The following is a 24,763-nucleotide window of genomic DNA, read 5'->3' as shown; positions in this document are numbered from 1 at the left end:
TGGATAGGTAATGATAAATCCTACTTACTGGTGAAGTTGGATTTGACCGTACTCTTTTAGAACATCTAGTTTTAGAAAGTGAACATTTCTCTGCACTTACTGTTCTGTGTGCCTGACAGCCTGTCTCCAATACATGTGTGGGATGGGCGACAGCTACATTTGTGCATTTCCTCTAAACAGTAATATCACAGGACACACAACAGCATCTGCATTCATCTGCATTCTAATGGATCTTCCTAGGCAGGGAAGAATGGGAGGGGCTCACACTCCACTTGAATAGGTGGTGTCCTGCCCACACACAAAGTGTGGATCACCCCCACAGATAGCCTGGTAGATAGGACTGGGTTGAAAGGGATTCTTGTGCACTTCAGAGGGCTCTTTTGAAGTCACCCCTACATCAAAGGGACTTTCAGGGTATAAGTACTGAGATTCTGACCCCTTCAAATCAGAAACTCTTTGGACCTGCAACTAGACACTGCTGGCTCTACATCTGGCATTGCCAAAAGGACTGCTGTGTTGAGAGGAAGGACTGTCACTCTTCTAACTGCTCTGCTGTGTTGGCCTGCTGCTGTTGAGTTGCAAGAGGGACTTCTACTTTGCTACCAGCCTTGTTGCGCAGACTTGCTACCCGCTACCTTTTTTTGAGTTGAACTCAGAGCATTCTCCAAGGGCTTGTTGGCTTGCCCCCTGTTCTTGAAGAAAAACCAGTGCGTTGCACTGCACAAGATAAGGCTTCAGTGCGGCGAACGCCAGCACTCCGCTCTGCACCAGAGTAGGCTTCCATTCTGTCACAATCAGCGCTTTAAATCCTGATCAGATAAAGTGCCTTGTGCTTGTTTCACGAAGAACCCACATTTCATTTTCCAAACCACAGTGGAGTCCCGACGGACACCAGCACATCTCCTCCAATCCCCGCCTTCCTAATGGCAAGCATTGTAGGACAACGACATGAACTCCCTCCCACTCTGATGGAGCTAAGCGACCACCACCGCTCAGTGCGGTCAGCGCCACATGAAGAAAGGCTCAGGGCTGCCGTTGCTGCACAACCCTAATATAAAGGTACTGTGCCTCCTGAGACCTGTGGGGTCTCTGCCACCAAGCTATGCGTTATCGGTGGCAGCCGAGTTTGCATAAAGCATTCCGGTTTTGAGGTATCGACCAGAGAATTTTCCTGAAAGGACTTTGGAACCCTGGTTTGTATGCTTCAATATTCAGCACGTCTATTCGTCGATCCCCAATTCGGATCTTTACAACTGCACTGAATTTATCGTAAAGAGTTTCAATGAAGTGAATATGTTCAGTTCTGCATTTACCTGTGTACCACGTGCATAACTTGCAAACTATTTAATTACATTTTTTAATTATTTTTGGTCTTTTGTTAGTTACAATATACTAAGCTATTTTTATAAAGTCTGTGTAGAGTCTTTTTGTGGTGTATTCATTGTGTTACTGTGTGTGTGCGTGTTGCACAAATACTTTACACATTGCCTCTTTAGATAAGCCTGCCTGCTCTGTGCCAAGCTACCAGAGGGTGAACACAGATTATCTCAATGATGTATCTAGCTAACCCTGACTAGAGTGGTGGGTTCTGCATGGCCTGGGTGCTTACCTTAGCCAACCAGGAACCCCATTTCTAACATTGGGACTGGTGGGGGTGTGGTTATGTAGCAGTTGTGTGGATCACCTTTGGGCGTGGGGAGATTGTAGGCTCTTTGCTTCCCCCAGCCTGCCTGAGAGGGCAGACAGGGTCTGGGGTCTGCCTCTGCCTACAGATCCTACCACAGTTTTTCTTTGTAAGGATCCATACTCATTAAACTGGGTCTACTATTTCCGGAGTAAGAAATTTCAGGCCTGGAAACACTGGACCACTTGAATATTCCCAGCGGATTATCTCTCACTTCAGATAGCCTGCAAAGGAGGCCTCTGAGTTTTAGCATATCAATGCTAATATTTCCTTTTTTTAAATGAAGACTGCTGTTTTTCCATTCAACAGTTCCCCAGGAGAGATGTCTACTCAATAGTTTTCTCCTCATCCATTTTGTGGTGGACAGTTGCACTCTCATATTCTATGCTGATTTTAGGTACCATCTTTGAGAGGGTGAACACGTGTATTGCAGCCTGTTGGAGGTCAGAGTCCCAGTCCCGCACCACTGTCACCAAATGTGCAACCTGGGACTCCCCACTCAACGTTAGGCCAAGTAAGGACAACGTTTGAGATAGCCCTGCTCACCCCCTTAGTAGCTTGGCACGAGCAGCCAGGCCTATCTCCAAGGCACGAGTGTACAGTATATGCAACCACGCCCACAGCAACCCACTGGTGACACCACAAATGGACTTCACACAAGTTTGATAATATGAGTATAAACTTTATATCAAAAGATATACGATCAGACCACACGATACAAAAGCTAACTTATAATAAAGGGTAATATTCGTTCTGCTTTCACAATGCTATGCTGGTCGAAATGCTAGAATCACACACGTTGCAATGAACAAACAATAGTGCGCTGCGTAACGATACAATCCTGTGCTGGGCAATGGAGAAATAATACAATGCGTAACGATACACCCCGGTACCTTGCAATGGGAGAAAAAATGCAATGCGTACCGCTACAATCATGTACTGCGCAATGAAGGAAAAAGGCAATGCGTCACACCTCAATCACGTACTTGCAATGAAGAAATAATGCAATGCGCAGCAACAATCATGTACTTTGCAATGAAGAAATAAATGCAATGCGGGCCGCTACAATCTTGTACTTTGCAAGGGAGAAATAATGCAATGCATAGCGCTACAATCGTGTACTTCGTTATGCAGAAATAATGTCAGGCGTCATAAGACAGTCCAGCAGTTCATTAGCAGCAATATTGGCAATGTGTATTACGACAGTCAGCCTCTTTGATAACAGTTGCCTCCCACAGGGATCACCAATGACATAAAGCACAGCTTCTCACTCTGGCCCCAGTACTGTCACTCCTTTGGTCAGTAAGGGCCCCACTCTGAGCCAAAGCAAAGGCTCACATCACCAGAAGGACCGATAGGCCGAGAGAGTGTCCCTCCGAGCCCACACCCCACCCAGGCAGTAAACCACGATACCTGGGGGCACGACCCCACTCTCCTCTCCTCCTTCAACAAACTGGGCTTTCCGTGAAGGACTTCCTCAATGGGCCTCAGCGGCTCGGCCTGGCAGCTCAGCTCCTCCGGGGCTGCCAGGCCGGGCCGCGACTGTTAGGGAGGTCTCAGGCGGCCACAGGGCACACGTACCCCACGCCCCTGAGGTTACGTTACTCTGGGTGTATGTTCACCACAGCACCCTCCGGGTCTCCTCTGGCACAACGCCACTCAAACAACGCGGATGAGTCTTCCCGTCAACTCCGAGTGCCCGTTCACCAGGCACTCCTTCCTGCGGTCTCAGTTGGCACCAAGACACGCACACCGCGCTGCAGAGGCTCACTTTCTTCTGGTGCACACGATAATCAGCCAATCACGTCCACAGTCCCAGGCTGCACCAAAGCACGCACATTGCGTCACTGAGACTTACTCCAACTCCGGTGCCCCAATATCCAGGCGCTCTTGACGAACGCCTTCGACCGCACCATGACACGCTCACCGTGTCTGAGCCTCACTTCTCCTTCGGTGCACTCGATGACCAGGCGCTCGTCACTAACACTTCAAGTGCACGCCGACACGCACCCTGCGCGTCCGAGACTCACTCCACTTTCGATGCACACGTTGACCAGGCGCTCCTCACCAACACCTCCTGTGCACCATGACACGCACCCTGCGCGTCCGAGACTCCCGTCACCTCTGATGCACACACGGACCAGGCGCTCTTCACCAGCACCTGTGGTGCACCATGACATGCACCCTGCGCGCCCGAGTCTCACGTCACCTCCGATGCACACGCTGACCAGGCGCTCTTCACCAATGCCTGCGGTGCACCACGACATGTGCCTAGCGCATCCGAGACTCACTTCACCATCGATGCACACGTTGACCAGGCGCTCTTCACCAATGCCTCCTGTGCACCACGACACGCACCCAGTGCGTCCGAGTCTCACTTCTCCTCCGTGTGTCCAAGATCACAGGGCACACCTTCTGAGGGTCTAAAGCTGCCACAACACACACCCACTGCGTCACTTGAAACTTCTTCGGAAATGTTTATGTTCCTGTGTTTCCAAACAGGGAGCCAGTTCACCTCTGGCCCTTGAGGTTACAAGACACAGCACAAAGCACAGTCTTCTTCAAGCAGGAGGACCCAGGCGCACGAAGCACAGTCCCATCAGCCTCTTCCTTGGTTAAAACAGCAAACTGCAGACGAGCCCCAGATCACGAAGCAAGGGTTGGTCCTTCCCAGCAGTTTCTTCAGTTGTTCCTTCCTTAGCAGAGGTTACTCTTGACCTCAAAATGTGTCCAAGCCTTTTCAGTCTCAATCCATTTCTATTCCAACGTTCAGGGGCCTCAGCTCTCATAGTATTACCCCCAAAATGTCTTTGAAATTCGTTGTGCTCAGGGGTCACTGACCCCTGCCTAAATCAGTTCTGGGTGTGTCCCTCCCAGTGTTACCTTTCTCCCTTTGTTACTGGGGGGTCTGGATCCTTAATCACTCAGCTGGAGATGGGTCAATTGTTTTATAGCCGCAGCCCAGGCCTCTTCACCACCCGGGGTTTCTCCTATGCCCCCTCTCCAGATGCAGGTCAGCCTGGTGCCATCTCAACCCCTCCTTTTTCAGATCCAGACAGTTAATCCACATTCAGCAGAGACACACAGAAATGCTTAAAGCACAAACCTCAGCCACTTTCTAAAAGAGTAGTTTCTGAACACACAGTGACAAAACCACTTTCATAGAAAGATGTGTTGTGACACGGTGAGTTCATACATGCTAAACTTCACCTCTCCATTTTAATCTGATGGGAAACTAGGCCAACAAACACAATACCCAGCCTCCCCCATTCTGTCCTATGGGCAGGATGGCCTTTCACAAGTGAAACACGTAATGGAGTGTTTTTCACTGTCAGGACATAACACACACCTCAGTATATGTCCTGCCTTTTACTTACACTGCACCCTGCCCAGGGGTTACCCGGCACCTCCCACAGGGGTGCCCATTGTGTATGAAAAAGGGAAAGTAAGACCTGACAAGTGGTTGCACTTGTCAGGACAACATGCTAACTTAGAAAACTGCGCGCAGGCCCTACACTGCAGGCGTGAGTTCCCTTCTCTGCGCGCCTTTGCATTACTAGCCCTGGCACACAGTGCACATCACTAGGGACTTTACTAGTAAGGCAAACATACTAATCATGGCCACCCAATTACCATTACACTTTACACAGGGAACCCTTGTACTTTTACACTGATCCGCAGTGGCAAAGTACCCAAAGCATCTAAATTGGCAACTCTATGTCAGGAAAACGGTCTAGGGGGAAAGCAAACAGTTTAGGGAACTTTAGCCAAAAAGGCCAAGTCCTACACAGTCCAATACCTATCATCAGCAATTGTTATAGGCCAGCAGAGTTTCTGTCAAATAATAACTGAGATTTAGACTACTGGCATTCACAGCTATTACATTTTGTCAAGATGGCTCAAGTAGTTAAGTTCTCACACGTGACACTGATACATGCAGGTCACAAATTTGAATTCCTCCAAGTCCAAATCAGCTATTGCTCTTAAGCTGATAACCTGAATACTATTACATTGAGGGAAAAACACAAATTAACGTATTCGTTTTGTGGTTGAAAAAGTGGTATGAAGCAATAGTCAAAAGACGTTGATATTTCACTATCATTATTGCAGTTGTTTCTGATTTGTAATGCCAGTTATATAATGTAGTAAAGGTAGTTGTTGTTTCATGGGTATGTCATTGTCTTTGAAATCACAAGCCTTGACTACACTTCCAATCCCAGGTGTCTTACTTTAAACATTTTGTGATTCTATGTGTTGAGTAACCACACCTATCTGTGCAGCAGCCAAACCCTTGATCAATGGCGTTACATGATCACGAGGGTGTGTTTGATTCTAGAGGCAGAACCAGGAGGGCACTCTCAGGGGAAACACCATCATGCTACAGGAAATTACAGAACTATCCAATGTGCTTAACCAATATCTGCACAGACAATCCTGCAAAAGAAAGACTGTCAAATAAGAAAAGATCAGTCTTTGAGTATGAGGACTGAGGTTCCCTTACTGGACATTGTTCTACCCGTCTATTTTTATGGAAACATATAGATCCTTATTTAGAGAGTCCTGGATGACATACTCTGTCAAGTTATAATGGATATCCTGCCCGCCGTATTACAAGTTCCATAGGCTATAATCCACTTGTAATAAAGTGGTCTGGATAGCCGCCATGCTTCTGAAGGAGTTTTCTGTCTGCTAAACTCTAAATAAGGCCCCTTCTCTTCTGTGAAATTATAATCTCCTAAAAGAAAATCGCTATATGTTCTTGCTCAGTAAGAGAATCGAAGGTCATTGTAGGGCTGATATTGTGTCTAGGGCTATTCACCTCTCAGAGGGCATCTAACATGTGACTGGGGAGCCATGGGGGTAATTTGTAGGAATCTTTACCTTTAACCCTTTGCAAAACAATAATGGAATTATATTTGGGAAGATACCCATGAAACCTCCCATGGAGAACAGGTCAGATGCTTGTTATATTTGTAGCATAAAGGACATTCATTTGAGAATGGATTTAAGACAAGCAAGTAATGATATAACGATATGAGACAAGAATGTAATAGGATGAGATAGGTCTGCGAAAGACGTGGGATTGGATCTCTCACACGTCGTCTCCAAAGCAGAATCACCAAAGGGGCAAACATTTTAGATCAGAATGCACAAGCTTGGCCGTCTAACCCTTGTGTGTATTGTTCTGCTGACATGCACAAAACCCACTGAATTTCTTGATTTGTAAAAGCCCGAAAACCACTTTATCAAAATGGATTTTAATTGGCAGATTAAATTGGCAGATTAGGTTAGATTAGGGCCCATAGTGAGTGACAGATGATTCCTTTCACAGTTATGCCACAATTACTTTATATTGCTGAAAATGTAACTGTATAAAAATCATGATAGGAGAATTTTTTTGGCTCAGCAAATTCTTCTCCTCTGTCCCTGACATAACAAATGAAAGACCTTAATTCACCGGCACGGTAAGCACACTGTATGCTAGTACATGTGTTTGTGTTTAGGATCTTTCCTCCTGTCTCCAACTGTGACATGGGAAGCCTTCGTGGGCTGCCCTAGTGAAGATAGACTATCTTTCTTACTTCACCAGCTTGAAGGATATCTTGCAATGATTGGTTAATTGGTCAATCACACGTTGATGGGCCCTCATTCTCTCATACTTCATTTCCTCTCACCTTTTGTTTCTTACTGGAGGTGGACACTTGTTAGGTTCCAACGTCAGAGATGTACACTAGAAATCCTGCAGCCACTGCTATACTAGGTTTAACATCATTATGGAATGGTATCAGCAGTGCCAATATTCTGCCACCTGACATCTACCACATCTCCAGGAGCTATGAATAAGCTGCTGTAGAGTGATCAATTATATTCACATTAGATTCATGCCAATGTTTAGCTTTGAGAGGTACTGTCTTAAAAGGTTATATTGTCCAGAATATACTTGCAACTTATCCCCTTGCCTTTATTTATTTAGCAAATTTGTAATGTGCACAGCTACCCTAAGGGGTTTCCCAGGGCAGGACAGATGCAGATAGGTTGTCCCAGGACAAAGATTTAAAATACCCAAGTCTTCCGATTTTTGCTCAAGATAAATAGTGAATTACAATTTATAGATTGTCAGGCAGAGAATTGCACAATTTTAGACCAAGTTAGGCAAAAGAGTGGCCCTTCATACGGGTTAGACGGAACCTTTGTACAGAAAATAAAGCTTGGCTCGAGGATCTCAGGGATCGAGTAGGCTGATAAGGGACTACCAGTTCCTGAATGTATCGTGGCGCCAAGCCATGTTTGGCCTTGAACATATGCCACAGGCATTTCCACCATTTAGATGATAGCTCTTTGCATACTGGGACTTTTAGGTGTATGCTAGAAATGGGGAAAGTGTTACTAGCTGATAAGGTGATATCATGAAAGCAGGACATGGTTTGGCTCATTGACCAATTTGTCTTGTCATCCCCGGTGAATCAAAGTTCTTGTAACTCAGAATGGAACTGCTAACCCTTTGTAAGATAGTGTCTTCTCCCCGAATCCCAAAGTTACTGGGCAAGGAGGTGGCTAAAATTCGACTGGGGCAGAGAATCCATGTCTGTATTCATCCCACTTGAATCTCATTCACAGTCCAACACGTATAGAGTAGCATTCTCTCCAACCACTGAAAGTGCTTAATGGCCACGTCAGAGGTACGAAGAGCTAAATAAATGCAATCCTAAATCACTGCAATAATATAAGTAGTCCCAATGCTAGAAATAGTTTTCTGTCCCATTTAAAATTGTGTTACCACAATTATGATCACCAAAATGTCCTATATACAGTCAGGAGTCTGAAATCTGTATCCTACATTATATCTACAGTAGTAGGAGCAGCTACTACTAAAACATCTTATAGCTATGACCTATTAGTCCAGTGCCAAATTACTAACAAATAGTGTGATTAAAGAGTCTTATTGACCTATGTTAAAGGATGTGTTGAATTCTCGTCTTGTTCTCTGGCTCCTCAGTGCTTTAGAAAACCTTTCTGTTGCGTTCCACGTTGTTTGTTTTAAATCTCTGTAATATAGATGGATTCCTGAGGATGGCAGTGTGGCCAAGTTAAAAGGTCCTACCCCTTATGGCATTAGGAATATTTTATTTTATTTTATTTTTTCAATGTGGACATTGAATGTTTCCCACTGCCCTGTAGGGGTCCGGGAACAACAAGACGGTTGCACGACTTTCATGCATGCTTCCCAAATACAAGCCTAATGACCAGTCCCTTGAAGCACTTTTGACTCACACTTCCAATCTAATATGGACAAATATACAAAAGCCATGTCATGCAAAACTTGACAAAGCTAGGGAGCTCATCTATACTCAGGGGGAAACACGTGCAGCTTGCTCAATCAATCAATCAATCAATGTGCATTTGTACAGCACTGCTATTCACTCATAATAGTATCCAGGCACTCGGTTGCTGGGCTCAGTCGAAAAGCCAGGTCTTGAGATGCTTCTTGAAGTCTGCCAGGGAGGGTGATGTCCTGAGGTGTAGGGGGCTTGGAGGCAAGGCAGGAGAAGGAACGGCCTCCACTGTGGCTTCGGTGGCTGCATGGTGTCTGTGAAAGGGTGAGGGAGGAGGGGCGAAGATATCTGGAGGGTTGGTGGTAATTCAGGCTGTGGTTGATGTCGGCTGGTCCTAGGTTGTGGAGGGCTTTGTAGGCATGTGTCAACATCTTGAATTAGCATCTTTTGTGGACGGTGAGAGAGTAGAGGTTCCTGAGGTGGGGGTGATATGGGTCCATTTGGGTAGTTTGAGGATGAGGCTGGCCGCTGAGTTCTGTATTATCTGGAGCTCCCTCGTGAGTTGGGTGGTGATTCCTGCATACAGTGCGTTGCCGTAGTCCATCTGGCTGGTGACTAGGACTTGAGTGACGGTTTTCCTCCTGTTGATGGGGAGCCCTTTGAAGATTCTTCAGAGCATGTGGAGAGTGATGTAGCAGGCGGAAGAAACTGTGTTGAGCTGTCATTTCATGGTGAGTTTGCTTCCAGGATGATGCCGAGGTTCCTTGCGTGGTCTGTTGGTGTGGGAGTGGGTCCGAGTTCGGCAGGCCACCAGGTGTCATTCCACAGGGAGGTGTTGTCCCCGAAGATCAGCCGTTTGGTCTTGTCAGTGTTGAGCTTCAGACAGGTGGTCTTCATCTAGCTGGTGACGTTTTTCATGCAATTTTGGAAGTTGGTCTTCATGAAGGAGGAGTCTGTTAAGAGTGAGAGGATGAGCTGGGTGTCATCGACGTAGGAGATGATGTTGCGATCATGGGTTCTCACGATGTTGGCTAGAGGTGTCATGTAGGTGTTGAAGAGGTTGGGGCTGAGGATGCCACAGATGGTGCTCTTTGGTACTGAGGTGAAAGGTGGTAGGCGGAATCTCTGCGTTTGTCCCGTGAGGAAAGATGTAATCCATCTAAGGGCGTCTCCCTGGATTCCGATGTGGTACAGTCTCTTGATGAGTGTGTGTTGGGATACAGTATCAAGAGGTTGAGGAGGATCAGGGCTGCTGATTCTCCCCTGTTGAGGAGTGTGCAGATGTCATCTGTGGTGACTATCAAAGCGGTTTCAGTGCTGTGGTTGGAGAGGAAGCCGGATTGAGAGGTGTCAAGCAGGTTGTTTCTTTCCAGGTGCTCGGGGAACTGATGGTTGATTGTCTTCTCAAGGACTTTTTCAGGGAATGAGAGCAGAAAGATGGGGCGGTAGATTTGGAGTTTGCCGGGATCAGCGGAGAGTTTCTAGGGGAGAGGTCTGACTTTTGTATGTTTCCATGCATCGGGGAAGATGGCTGCGGAAATGGGTGAGTTAAGGATGGTGGTGAGTTTGTGGCTGATCTCCTTGCATCAGAGGTTAAAGAGGCGGGGGGCCAGGGGGGGGGGGGCAGGGGTCCGTGGGTGCTCCCGAGTGGATGGAGTTCATGATGGCAGTAGTGTTGTCTGTGGTGAGCTGTTCCCATGCGGTAAGCGGATGGTTGGGGATGGTGGCTGTTGGAGTGAGGAGCCTGCAGAGATCAGTGGGTTGGGGGTTGGGTTTCTGTAGATGGTGGATATCTTGTTGTGGAAATGGTTTGCTACCGAGTCGCAGTGATGCTGTGATGGGGGGATCGTGTTCTCCGTGACTGTTGGGCTTAGTTTTTCAAATGTACATCATCATAAATTTTCAACTTTCCAAAAGATACATGATTGATTGAGCCATTGTAATGTTTGATAAACAAAAGCAGAACTAACTGAATTTTATTGATAATTGCAGGAAACACGTCTGTATGCTTTTGTGGTGTAAAACATTTCAATCAATTGCAAACTATCTAAGTTAACAATTTAAATCTAATTACAAATAATAATTTCCTACAGTGCCCTAGATAAAACAAATACCATCGATTGAAAATGATACAATAAAGTTTATGGCACCAAGAAGCTTCCTGGACTCAGGGACATTGTACTCTGTGTTATTATCTGGTTAACATGTTTCTACAAAATTGTGTTTTTTTTCTTTTATATTTGCTATGTGAAAAATCTATTAAACTGTGTGGAATTTTCTAGCATTGTGTCCCTATGAATCTGATACTGGCTTTTTAATATACATAGTCACAGTGCCAGAGTTCATAGCTGAATCAGTACAACACAAGATTCACTCTCATGTTAATTCTTATATTATTTACAGTTAAACAGCAATGGGCGAAGAGTTAAAATGGCGATGCTCAAAAGCTAACACCCCAGAAAACTATACATATGGGAAACCATACAGATGCATCTGGAACATCTGAGATCTTTGACAATCTGAATATGATTGCATTTAAGATTATAGCCGAAGCATCATGAATGCCCTGTTCCAAATCAGAGCAGTTGTTCTCACCTCACAAATTAGAAAGTTGAAAAGGATTTGCCAGCAGGTTAGTCCCACTCCAGTAGTTCCCTGGCTGCAAAAGTGCTCATGGCAGCGCCGTGCCTGGCACAAGGCTAGATCAAGCGTCCAACTCTCCAGTTCTATCAGCTGCTCATGTTTCACAAGCGCTAATCCGGATTAAGTAATATCTGGCCGTGGATCTAAATCGTGGCCTTTTAAATGGTCGAAAAGCATCGAAAACACCCAAGTGTTCTGGAAGGGGAGCAATAAGCTTTTTTCTGAGAGTTTATTGGTGAGATACATTTACGAAACCAGAAAAAGGCACAAACATTAAAAAATGAAAGTTAGATTGCTGTCTGCTGAAGAACTACTAATAAAGCACTCAAAAAAGCGATAGGTCAACTGAGGGTTGAGTGCATTGCCAACAAATTTGGCATTGTGGACATGCTATCTAATTGCAGGTGAACTCTTTCCGACACATCACTGCCAGGCAAGAAACGTTAGCTGACACATGAAACCACAGAATTCAGAACAGCTGGCCAACTTTCAGAATCCTGTCTGAAGAAAATTTAACCTGAAGACACACTAGCTGGATTTTTAGGCATACTCAAGACCTGAGCGGCTACAAAGGAGTGTTATTGTCTGTTCTGCAATTTGGCTACATTATGCAGTAACGCTCTGAAAGGTAGCACTCAAGAAAGTGTTCATTTTCGCTGGTGGAAGTTTTGAAGTTTGTGTACCTCACCCAATTTCATTGGGGCAAGGAGGAGTTTTCCCACAAAACAAGAATTTGCAAGAGAATTTAAAATACAATAATTACAAATAAAGACTCACAAGTGTGCCAGATCTGGTAAGAACAGTTTTCAGCAGGTTCACAGCTATTTCTGACCAAAACAAACATAAGACAAATGAATTTAGCCTAGATCAGTTTTAAATCGCACCAGTAAGGTTTTAGCAATTGTGTAGTAATGAAGTTCCCAAATAGGTACAAAAGTCTATTTTTATACTAAACCTGGATATAAAAGGGGCATAAGGTTGTCAGGGTGCACTAAAGAAGTGTTTAACCTAACCATACCGTTTCTTTGTGTACTTGTAATAATTTAAGATTAAGTTAAATTAGGAATGCTCAATAATAGAGGACTTTCAGGCTAGCTTCCTATTCAAATATATGCGGCTCTGAATGTTGAGGGTTTGCTGATCTGTGGTCTTCAGATTGGTGATCACAGCACCCATCTCAGAATAGGTGCTATAAAATAGTTATGTGAGAACTGAAGCTACAGTTTTTTAAATATATTTTCCCCCACCGAATAGAAGGGGGGCAGTAATTGGAGGCGTGTGGAGTGGGCAGAAATCTACTGCCAGCTGTCCACACTCCACGTTAAAGTATGGTTCGTTTAGGGGCAGTGGAGCAAACACAAGTGAGTGCTTCTTTCATCCTTTGTACTTTCTGTGATTACTTTTGAGATACAATATAGTTCGAGGTAAGGGGGTCTAAAGGAAAACGTTTTAAAGACAAGCCGCTCAGGAGGCGAGCACCGCTCTATCCATCGGTACTGCTAGCAGTACTGCTCAGGAGGCAGTGCTCGCCTCCTGAGCGGCTTGCCAGGTTGAGGTGACGCTTTGTACCCAGCACTAGCGGGTATCATGATATTTGGTCATTTGCAGTCTAAAGACCACATTTTGGTTTGATATCCTTTTTGAATTAATCATTCACCACATTTCAGCAGCAGCATTTATTTTTGTAAGGTCCTGACGAAAGCCTGAATCCAATATGGTTTATATAGGCTGAAACATGTTGACCAGTAACCATCACACCATAGCGGTTTATATCCATACCGCCGGTGTACTGCACTTTTAACCCTGACAGCAGGCATATTCCTATTAAAATTGTTGTTCTATGCCTTCTAGCCAGTTTTAGAACTCACCTGATTTTTCACTTTTTTCACATTATTGTTTATTTTGCGCTGCGACTTCACTCACACTTTTGGCTCATCATAAAAGGGTTTAGGATACCCTATATATTCCTATAAAACATCCCAGAGCTCCTCCCTCACAGAGAGGGGGTTGTAGCCCCCAAAGGAACTAGGAGTTTCCTTTGGGAAGAGAATCCTATGATGAAGCATGCCACCTCTGGTGAGTGAGGGATTACATCCTAACAAGGGATCTGCCCGTGGATGATTTCATAAAACTCATATATATGTTTATTCACATACATTCTTTATATAAGGAGTATTGTTTGATTTGCGTCTACTATTGATACTTGTTTAGACCCTAGGATTCTTTTGTATTGTACGATTACTTTTGAGATAATCATGGTGGTGGATGAAGAAGGAATGATGCTAAAAAATATAGCGACAATTGTAGTGATAGGTTTCCATCAATAATTAAGCCTGCACACATGTACATCACCACAGGAGTATGCACACATGAAGAGTGAGCTGTCTACTAACTCTCAGCACCGAGGCACACCAACAAATATATGCCTTGAGAATAATACATGTAGCACGACAAAATACACCTTCATGTTGCCATCCAATGTTGGGAGTTTCATTGAAAACAATGGAGTGCTCCAGTTTTCTAATGGCTGGTAGAAGCCCAGAGCTCCAACATTCCAATGTTGTCGTTCACAACAAAGGCATCAGGGAGCCAGAGGGGATTTCAGTCCCCTCAGTTTCCGTGAGGCCTTTGTTTTATTTGTTAGAGCATTTTTCCCTCTCGTGGCGGAATGTTCTAATAGCCTTTCAGATATCCATAGCTGGGCTATACCGGAATTAAAGTGCCGCTGCCTTGCTAAAGGCTCTCAACTTTGGCTTAGACCTTTAACACTGGAGGGGACATTTAATGGCTGGTGTGGACCGCTACGGTGGGCTATGAGGCTACATTGTGTGATTTACAGCCAGTCCTGGTTTTGCAATGTATGAAACTACGTATGCTGAAACTTGCACTTTTAATTTGCCTTTCTGTGTGCCTACAAAATCCAAGAATGCCCATTCCCCAGTCTCAATAAGTGAAAATCCAAGAATAGAGAAAGTCATTCTCATGACATGGGCTGAGCATTTAACCTCTCAGGAAAGTGAATACCATGAAAAGGCCAGGCTGTATTCTGTATCTACACAATTATTACACATTCTGAGGGGTTTAACTCATAATAGAAGTAAACATGTTTAGAGTTACCAGTAATTCTAGTCACCTGGAATCTCTACATGTGTTTGTCCATAACTCGTAATCAGGCCAAAAGACTGCAGGGGACCCAGAGAACCGTGGCTTGTTAGTGTTCACATTTTTCTTAGACTATGGAGGAACAAAATAGTAACTTTGTTGGATTCTGGTGGATATTATTGCCCTACGCTTTTTAGAAGCAATCTACCAAAAGGACCTTATGCCCAGAAAGTAATCTTTTTGGCCAAAACATTAATTGCCACTATACATTTTAGTTTATATTTATATACCACTTATTACACTTGACATGGTTCTGGAGAGTAGCATAATACTCCAGAGCCGAATGTTAGAGGTAAATAGGTAGTAGATCAGTAATATGTGACTCCTTTTCCATATAGGATTAATTGTGTTACGTTTGTGCTTTTGAATATCTCATGCATTTACTATAGTTTTAATAGGAATAGATTAATTGAAATGGAGTAGTAATGGGAAGATGCAAGTTGTTATCGGGAAAAGGGCCGTAGCCATAGGTCAGATGAGAGGGCTGTGAGGGCCAGGCCAACTCATATTAATGTCTGTAAAAAAGAGGCAAGAACAGCTCTTCCCTTTAGTGCAGCTTTCCCTCATATATCAGAAGTGAGTTTGTGCCCTTGCATATGTTTATTTGACATTTTCTATTTTGCAGATCGAGAACATAATAGTTTCATTTTGAGGATGATTCATTGCATCTCTGCTGCTGCATTTATTTAGGTTTTTTGGGAGCAGTATAAATAGATCTATTCACTTCTCTGATGTCCTGCTGAGAACATAAATGTGAGCCGAGAAGGACAAAAGATGTAGGTGATGTAGGCATTTCTATGAGGAACTGAGCCTAGCATCAAGGCTACACATATTGTAAATGCCTAGCATTTTAATCCCCATTCCAGACCCAAAAAGTAAGTGCACTGAGCAGTAGTAGAGTTACTCTCTGAAATTAGTGATTCTGGCCCTGGTAATTTCGTAACATTCCACCACTCGTGCCTTCTCTGTGTTACGGCGTAGAGCCTTTTATATTAAAAAGACTTATACCATCGAAAATAATAGTATTTACCATAATACTTATGACATTGCAAATCACTTCATTGATGAGAACACAGTGCATTGTATCGTGGCAAGTTATAGTTAATGTAGTATGGCTACCAAGTTGAATACAGTGTAAATGGAGATGTGCTAGTTGAAATACTTTAAAGGTGTTGCGTAAATTATAAATCAAAGGTATAATTATAACTTTAGAAATGATAATCTTTGTGTACTTAAAATTTGGTTTGTATTTAAAGAATAAATAAAGTTATAGGAATTTGAAGGTGGTGCATAATTTATACATTTAAGTTATAACTATAAATTTAGAATTCCTAATGCTTGTGTAGTTTAAGTTGGGTTTGTGTAGAAAGAATAAATAAAGTTTTCCTAACTATAACATATCTTTAACCATTCTGTTTTTTATTGAATTGCAATGGTTTTTATTTTGCAATAAAATCGTGTTTCAAATTGTAGTGCTGAGTGTTATTAAGAGAAGAGTCATTGGGTGGGGACATTTTTCAATAAGCATTTATTGAACCAGCGTCATTCTAGTGTAAAATAGGTGTGCTGAAACAACCATTAGACAGTAACAGATATAAATGATTTTAAGTACTAACAGAGTAAAAAGATGGTAGATTTCTACCATTGTGCTAAAACAATGAATACAGGCAAGTATATGAAATACCTGACAGTAATAAATGTGTACACCTAAGATGCGACCCTAACTAGATGTGCCTAAATGTACCTAGCATGTATGTGGGTGTAAAGCCAAGAATCCCTCTAGGATAAAGTCAACCCCATTACCTGAAGTGAGAGACTGTGGGACCCCATCTTGGTCTCGATATGGACACCCCGCAAGGGATGTCAGACTACTGCGAGCTGGAGTGTCTGCGTGCAGGAACCTTAGCGTCTCTCGTCACTGTGTCGGCATGGACATTTTTTTCTCCTCTGACTACCTCAGCCAGATATGGTGTATATATACCCAAAGTGGTACCACCTGGGGATATACCTTGCTGTTTCATGTTGGACTAGGATGAGGGAAGGAATGACCCTTATGCATAGTTATTATGCAGGAGATGGTAGGCCTGCTGTCCTGATGTGATTCCAAGAATCATCATGCATCATGAATGAGGCTTAAGCTTTTCGAAGAAAACCCCATGTCATCTTTTGGGCATTACCATAACTAGGTAAAAGATCAGTATACTAAGAACCGTTATGCAGTGTATTATCAGGAGAATGTATGTAAAAGGTTAGATGACTACTTGAGCCTATATTGGGGTACCTATATGGAACATAACACTACATCGTCATTGAAGATTCCGTCGATGAGGGGCTTGCGATGCACAGGCTTGTGTCGAGGGTGCACCGTGCAGTAGTGGTTTTGAGGAGACTCTGGGCTGCGATGAGGGAAATGGCGTCGGGGATGCATCGCACTGCAGCAGTTCTGATGCAGTTTAGTGGTTTAGTAAATACAAAGTAAAGCAACATAGCACATAACGCTGCCTTGCATTAGTTTGCATCAGGTAGGCAGTAAATGGGTGGGTCATGGGTATTCTCATGTATCCACCAATATCTTTTGAGGCAAAATCAGATTTACATGGTTTTTCCCCAAAATGATGAGCCTACCCAAGTGGGGCGTAACAAGCAGAAATATTGTCTTTTCTCCTCATTACTGCCTCTTTTAATATGTGGTGCATTCTGCATCACACAGAGAGATAAATATTCTTTTAAGGATTGTTTTTGTGCTGGAATGTATCTCTCCCTGCACAAAAACAGTCCTGCCATTGCGCAGGCAATCATGCACCACGACATAAGAGTGACTGTGTTGGCACTAGGCAGCGGCAAGTGTGTCAGTACATAGAGGGTGCTGAACAGCATCATATCTTGGTAAATATGGTGTTGTTAAGCTCTCTCCTGTCCACGCAGGGCAGTGCAGCATCTTGCCTTGCAGTGCTGATTTGCATGAACTATTAGTAATTATGTCCCACAGACTTTATCCTGGACAAAACCCTGAAAGTATGCAAGGCCCTGGGGGGTGGACCTATGCACTCTCATATCCTCATGGTGAGTTCAAGTGAAGATAGCTATTACCCAGGGAAGAAATGTTTGTGAACTAATTGCTCTGAAGCTCACCTCAATGAATGTACTTATTCTAGGTAGAGTCTTCTGGTGATTTCAGGAAGGCGAGCTGAAAGCAGGACCCAATCAGGTACTGATGCCCTATTCCATTTACATTCCTTGGTGTTTTGCATTGAGTGTTATCCTAAATTTGAGGCTCACTCAGGCTAGGGCCTAGGATAGAATTGCTGCCTAGCCACTAAACTGCCCTTAGCTGGTATGATGTATTATCATATGTCTGTCCCGAAGAGGAAGGAAGACGGCGGACTAGAGCCGCCGCGTCTCGCAGCACCAAGGAGCACCCTCCCAGCTCTCCGCACTGCAAGCAGTAGAATAACTCCTATGAGGCGTCCACGTACTTGAATAGGCAATGCACGAGTAAATTATACTCCTCTGACCCCCCCGCGATCGTGGATGATCGGACCTGGCGGTAATCTCCGGCGGCTGTGGCGGACATCGAGGCGCGTCTGCCTGCAGGTTTCCTGGTTGTCCGGCCCCTGCAATCTTCACGGATCAGTGCTCAGCTGGCCGTGCTTTTCTGCATCAGAATTAGAGCCTGAGCAACGGAGCGGTATGGCGCCGCCAAAAAACACCATGAAAGTGGCTCGCGCCATTAGGAATGTGGGCTTGCAAGCCCCCCCACTGGGTGAAGAAGGTTTGACGGTGCCGCATACGTCGAAGAATGGAGTTAAATCTGCCTCAACTTGTGCTGGCAGACCAGCACTGCGGCTTTTGGAAACAGATAAAGCCGTTGAATTAATTGCAGAAGGGGAGCTAATAGCGCAAACTGCAGATGCATTTGCAATGGCATCTATACTAGGCAGCGCTGGAAAAAATGACACACAGGTGCTAGCCACTGAGCACAGACTCTCTGTTGAGGAACTTGCAGGAAGCATTGAAGAGGAGCTCTAATCAGGTGAGATTGGCGAGATACCCAGAGTGCTAGATTATGGGTAGACTGGTGAATTAATAGAGTCCTCAGGCATTCAGGAAGATGCTCCCTTAGAAGTCTTTGACAAGGCGACGGGGCGCACTAAGGACAATGGCCCAGATACCAATGGCGAGAGCTGTAATTTTAATCATAACAACGGAAGAGTGTGCCTTTTTTATAAAGGTGGAGCACAACAGGAGAATCCAACTAGGTTCTTAATAAAGCCCTCACTCACCAACCTAGTTGGTGACATGCTTCATCATCGGGCCCCACCAGGAGAGGCTGAATGACACCCTGGTGTGCTACAACGCCAGAATTATTGCGGAGCTGGTAGTTCGTGTTCAGTGAATGGTGAAAAGTGATCGTTAAAAATGTCACGGTTGTGTCAAAAAATAAATTTTATTAGAAGCCAATCTGGCATGGTTAAAAACAAAGTGTAGGACATTTAGGCTGAATAGATTGTTCAGCAGAGTCCACTAGTAAGTGGTCAACATGTTTCTACCTATGTGTTGTAATTAAACAGGCATTCATCAGGACCGTAAGGAAGGTGTAAACCTCAGCGGTATGGGCACGCTAAGGCCCACCCTAACCAGGGGTTATGAATGTGAAAAATTAAAAATATCCATAGATGTGGTATCCCTCGTGTTGAGAGGAACCGAGTTTATTATGTGATGTAGTCACTAACTACATCATGGGTCTCGGGAGGGGGGTGGTACAAACAATGGCACACCGCCTGCACTGCTAAGCACCCGCTTGGTACCTACGAGCTCCCTCAATGACCGGACCCCAGAGCTGTAATTTGTCTAGAGCTGTGTTGGATGGGGATGATCTCAAAAGTACACTATATGGTCAAGATGCTACTCCTAAGCACCCTCACCTGGGCACTAAAGCAAGAAATAAAAGCTTAACTTTAACTATGATTGCTGCTACTTCCGAGGCCATGACTACAGTGAAGAATTGGCCCGATGCACAAAAGACCCCAAATACTTCTACTGGGAATTCTGGGAATAGAAACAAAAATACCAGCAAAAAAGACCCTAAAGCAGCTAAACCTCATAAGAGACTGATGAATTCGCAAGGGGCCAACTGGCAAAATGGCTCTGGGGCTCGCTGGAGAAACGGTCTGGAGAGTAGCCCACTAAGAAAGTGGGTTCAAACAAAAGGAGAGGTTAAGGCTCTGATTTCTCGTCTATCAGGCTCTGGGTTGGCAAGTGGCCAAGGTGTAGAGAATACTGTGCAGAATGAAAATAGTGAGACTCTTGAGGAACAAAGAGCACTTCCAACTGACTTTGTAGACCTGGCGGATTATCCTAATGGGAACAGCGCAGAAAACTTGCTCCTTCCCAATGATGAGACAGGCAATAGGACCAGACCAACCTCATTGGATATGCCATTGGAGACAGGAGGGCAGCCTTTTGCTAATGATCCTTCTCTTGAGGCAATTTTGCAGGCCGTACATGAAGAAAGACGAGAGGCTCAGGTTCATCATGCTCAGATTAGAGCGGACTACCATAGCATTAAGTGAGCATTGGATGAGGTGACGGGTACTGTGGCCGGAATTACAAGAGACATGGTCGAGCTACAAAATAGGGTAACAGAGACAGAGGAGTCAGTTACTACTATAGCGAAAACTGTGCAGTCTCACAATTTACAGCTCTTGGCCTGTCACGCCAGATTTGGAAAACCAGCAACGCCGAAATAATCTAAGACTGTTTGGGGTCCCGGAAGATAAGGAGGGTTCCGACCCCCGAACATTTGTGGTTCAACATCTTCAAAAAGCCTTCACAGACCTGTCTGACTGGGACTGGGACTGCCAGGTTCAAAGAGCACACAGGCTTCCTCTAACTGTGCAGAGACCCAATGCCCGCTATCCTCGGCCTATTCTAATTATTTGGGGGAACTTTTTGCTAAGATAGCCACTGTCTTTTAAGGCCCGGCCTAACTCTCAAGTTGGGGTTGACTCTTTATCAATTTTTTTAGATCTGATTTGAGCCGTACCACAATGGAAAAAAGATGGAAAATGAGACAATTCATCGATCCATTCAAGGTGGCCGGGGCCCAAAGTATTTCTGCAGGAGCCTACCAGACTGAAAGTCATTAAGGATGGGCAGCCACAAGTTTTTGTGTTGGACCTGGAGGCCAAGCTGGCATTAAATAAATTGCAAAAGACTTGATCATGTGGCAGGACTGTCTGATTTAAGGGGAAAAAAAGAATAGTCAGAATGGCATAGAATGTCATAGAGAATGGGTTTGGCTGCCTTAGGGGTGGCTTCTGTAGCACCTAGGGGTTTAGCTGGTCTTATTTCTTTTTTTTTTTGTGCGGTTGCGCAGGGCTGGCTGCGATTGGTTTTCCGGTGCACTGAGATGTAAGCTGCCATTTTCAGCGGCAGAGTTTTTGGGGAGGGTGATTCCTTCTTTAGGGTGTGGGAGTATAAAGAAAGAAAAAGTCAAAAAGAAAGTTCATTGTGTTATATTTGGGTGGTGGGAGCTCGGGGGCTATTGTTTTTTTGTTGTTTTGAGGTTTGGTAATTATGTTCATGGCTGCGGAAAAGATTAGATGTTTATCCTGGAACGTGTCTGGATTGAATAGGGGATCTAATAGACGATTAGTACAAGAAGAACTTAGGGCTTATAAACCTCATTTAGTACTTTTAACGGAAACTCATCTAGCGTACAAAGGTCGTGGCCTTCTTAATCAATTAGGTTTCCAGAATATAATATGCACTTCACAAAACGTGTCAATTAGGGGGACTGCTATTTTGGTGTCTAAAACATTGAATTGTCAAATCTATAAGGTAGTAGGGGATCAAAGAGGGAGATGGGCCATTGCTCAAATAGAGATTAATACTCTGAAATATGTGTTTTATGTTTTATATGGCCCTAATACTGATGATCCGACAATGTTTGAAGATATCTGTTTAGAATTAGTGGGATGGCAGGGTGAGTTTCTTGTAATGGGAGATTTTAACTGTGTGATTAATTATGGTATCGACTCTACTAGCCGGCCACTTACTCCAAGAATGAAGAAGGTGAGGGCCTCTATTTTAGAACTTGGGCGACTGCACTTGTTACAAGATGTGTGGCGCTCTCTATTCCCAACTAAACAGGGTATACATATTACTCTATGCCACATTGGCAGTATTCCAGGATTGATATGGCTTGGGTTTCGGATACTATTATGATCGGGTCAGATATGGAGATTTGTCCTGGGATTACATCTGACCACAACCCCATAATATTCTCCTTTTTGGCAAATCCTATTCCTAAAATACCCCACTCCTTTTCTTTTCCACGTTATTTGGTTACTGATTCTGAATACTCTGCAGTTATTTCTTTTAAAAAATCAGAATATCTTATAGACAATATAGGGTCTGCCTCACCTTTTCTGGTATGGGATGCTATGAAAGCATTTATTTGTGGAGTCACTCAACAGTTTGTTTTGCGAGAGAATTTAGAACGGGAGAAACTAACTAAGGAAGCTTATCAAAGGCTTACTAATTGCGAGCTTCGACATGCTGAGCCTGTTCGATTGCGAAAGCCAGATCAAGACTCTTTGAATGTTTCTATTCTGGAGCACAGGACTACTATAAATAGGGTGTTAAAAGAGAAGATAGTGGCTTGTTTTACTAAACATAAGACACTGCAATATGCATATGGGGATAGGATATGGAAAGTTTTAGCACATCAGCTTATGGACAGCCATCCTAAAACCAAGATCAAAGTTATTAAAGGGGAGGGTAGAATATTATACAAGTGCCCCCAGAAGATTGCCGACCAGTTTTCCATTTTTTATCAGCAACTTTATTCTCCTGACTTAACACAAGATATGACTGGAATGCAGCTCTATTTACTAGAGAGCAATTTACCGACTCTGACAGAAGAGGATTCTTCTTTTTCAGAGCAGGAGATAACTGTGGAGGAAATCACAGAAGCAATTGGGGCTCTTTCACTTGGGAAGGTGGCTGGTGATGATGCTATCCCGGTTGAGTTATATAAGTGCTTTAAAAGTCTTTTGGCTCCCGTGCTTCGGGATGTAATTGCCCAAGTGGGGTTTACTGGCCGCGTCCCAAATTCTTGGAACATGGCCAATATAATCTTTTTTTTTTTTTAAAGATAAAGCTCCAGAAGAACGGGCATCGTATTGCCCAATCTCTTTAAAAAACGCAGATGCCAAGGTGTTTGCTAAAATACTGGCCACCCGGTTAGCTCCTATGATGGCCAGCCTGGTTTCGCCCCAGCAGTATGGGTTTATTCATGAGAGACAACACCGTCCGTGTGAATACAGCTGTGGCGGCTTTTGATGCTGCAGGAAAGTTAAAAATCATCCTAGGCATGGTCTTATTGGATGCAGAAAAAGCTTTTGACCGGGTGGTCTGGGAATATCTTTGAGCAACACTTATTGCATTTGGGGTTAAGGAAAAGTTCTTGAAGTTGGTTGGTGCTATGTATTATAGCCCTATGGCCAGACTACAGTATTGTAATGTTCAAACTTCTACTTTTTGTATTCGCTGTGGTACGAGACAGGGCTGTCCCCTTTCCCCCCTTCTTTTTGCTCTATATATAGAGCCATATATTCTGGTATTGTTGGCTAATAATTTGATTTGTCTGTTGAATATTGAACAGCGCCCCCTGAAACTTACGGCATATGCAGACGATATTGCTATTTTTTCTGAGGAGCCAAAAGAGGCCATAGAGTGTATTAATAAGGAGGCAGAGAGATTCGGTCTTTTCTCTGTATATAAGTTGAATAGTAATAAAATCCAAGTACTTCTCAACTTTCAACCAGAAATTCCGATCAAAGGGGTTTGCCCGACAGCTACTTACCTGGGGGTACGAATTTCTCCTAAGATCAAACTTATCCATTCATTGAATTATGATTTTTTATTAGCTGCTGTTACTAAGCAGATGAAGCTTTGGCACAAGCTCCCGTTAAGCATTTTAGGCAGATGCTACGTTATAAAGATGAAGATTTTTCCCAAGTTCCTGTATCTATTTAGGTCAATCCCGTTACGTATCCCTAATTCGTTTTTTAGTAAATTGGATGGGGTCTTGAGTAGTTTCATATGGGGTTATAAAAAATCGAGCCGTGCCATCGGATTAATGAAGCTTCCATATAATCAGGGTGGGTTAGATCTCCCCGACTTTAAACTTTATTTTCGGGCCGCTTTTGTTGGCCGTCTGCGTAGTCTTTTGAATCCAGAGCAAACTGATTTTTGGCACTGGTTGCTTCTTGGGCATGAGAGCCAGATGTTCTTATACCGAATAAATGATCCCAATTATTTTAAACGTGTACGCTTCAAGGACATCAGAGACGGTGTATATCTTTGGCAGGGCATTCAAACTAGATCTTCCCTATCTCTTATACATAATAAACTTCCTCTCTGGGGCAACCCTATGCTGCCCGGAGTATTTCAGGATGCTATTGCCCCTCAGTGGGCTGGGCATGGGGTGTACTGTCCCGGGCAAATATATGATCATAACGGCCTTAAGTCATTTGAGAATCTCCAATTAATGTTTGACATTCCTCAACAATTGTATTTTATATATATACAGGTTAGGGATTACTGGGTTAGGAAAATCACTGTTAGGAGTGTTTCTGGCTCAGATTTGTGTGAGTGCCTGTTTGCCCAGAACCAACGGGCTATTATTAGTAAGGCATATCAAATTCTCTGTCAGTATAGAGAGGAGGGCTGTGAGAAACTCGCTTTTAGATGGAGCGAGATCCTGGGGTAAAGTATTGCTATAGAGAAGGTGAAGACAGACTTCGATACTATAGCCCGCTCTGTGCACTCAGTGAATCTTCGACTGCAGCAATCCCTGACACTTTGCCTACTTTATTATACTCCGGAGAGGATTGTCAGATGGTCTCAAGGAGCGGCCGAATTAGGAGGGGTCCATAGAGGGGCACGGCATTATTGCTCTAAATGTGGTCTATTTGCTGCTGGTATCACT

General features: G+C 44.0%; 1 protein-coding gene across 1 annotated transcript in view; it reads right to left on the bottom strand.

The window, feature by feature from the left end:
• ADAMTS16 (ADAM metallopeptidase with thrombospondin type 1 motif 16) overlaps positions 1-24,763 on the bottom strand; it is a 637,963-nt gene that overhangs the window by 347,081 nt on the left and 266,119 nt on the right. The window lies entirely within an intron of this gene.

Source organism: Triturus cristatus, chromosome 5_1, assembly GCF_964204655.1.
Source record: "Triturus cristatus chromosome 5_1, aTriCri1.1, whole genome shotgun sequence".
NCBI classification, from domain to species: Eukaryota; Metazoa; Chordata; class Amphibia; order Caudata; family Salamandridae; genus Triturus; species Triturus cristatus.
Note: the sequence above shows the minus strand (reverse complement) of the source record. Positions and strands in the feature narration are given on the sequence as shown.